The sequence below is a fragment of the Alligator sinensis genome, unplaced genomic scaffold, assembly GCF_000455745.1.
Source record: "Alligator sinensis unplaced genomic scaffold, ASM45574v1 scaffold1874_1, whole genome shotgun sequence".
NCBI classification, from domain to species: Eukaryota; Metazoa; Chordata; order Crocodylia; family Alligatoridae; genus Alligator; species Alligator sinensis.
The window spans coordinates 30,293-30,586 of record NW_005843441.1 but is presented as its reverse complement, the minus strand read 5'-3'; the positions used below and the strand labels follow the sequence as shown (position 1 = coordinate 30,586).

The window sequence follows — 294 nt, the reverse complement described above, 5'->3', positions numbered from 1 at the left end:
GGGACCCAGGGGTGGTGTGGGGGGGGGAAGGGGGAGTAGAGGGGGCCGGGGGAGCCAAGGCAACATAGCAGAGGGGGCAGGTGCCCCCCCTGAGATTACTATGCCCACAGCAGGGTGTGGGGCTACAGACAGGCTGGACCAGCTCCGGGCAGGAGCTGCTTCTGTGGCCCAGCGGATGGGACCTGGCAAAGGAGGGATGCCACTCTACCATGGCTGCCAAGGTGAGGCATAGCAGCAGCAGTGCAGAGTGGTGCCCCTGCTGCTGCCAGGCAGCCCGTGGGTGCCCCAGCTTGG

At 67.3% G+C, this 294-nt stretch overlaps 1 protein-coding gene across 1 annotated transcript in view; it reads right to left on the bottom strand.

The window, feature by feature from the left end:
• The window catches only part of LOC102374290 (zinc finger protein 420-like), a 14,645-nt gene that overhangs the window by 9,855 nt on the left and 4,496 nt on the right, over positions 1-294 (bottom strand).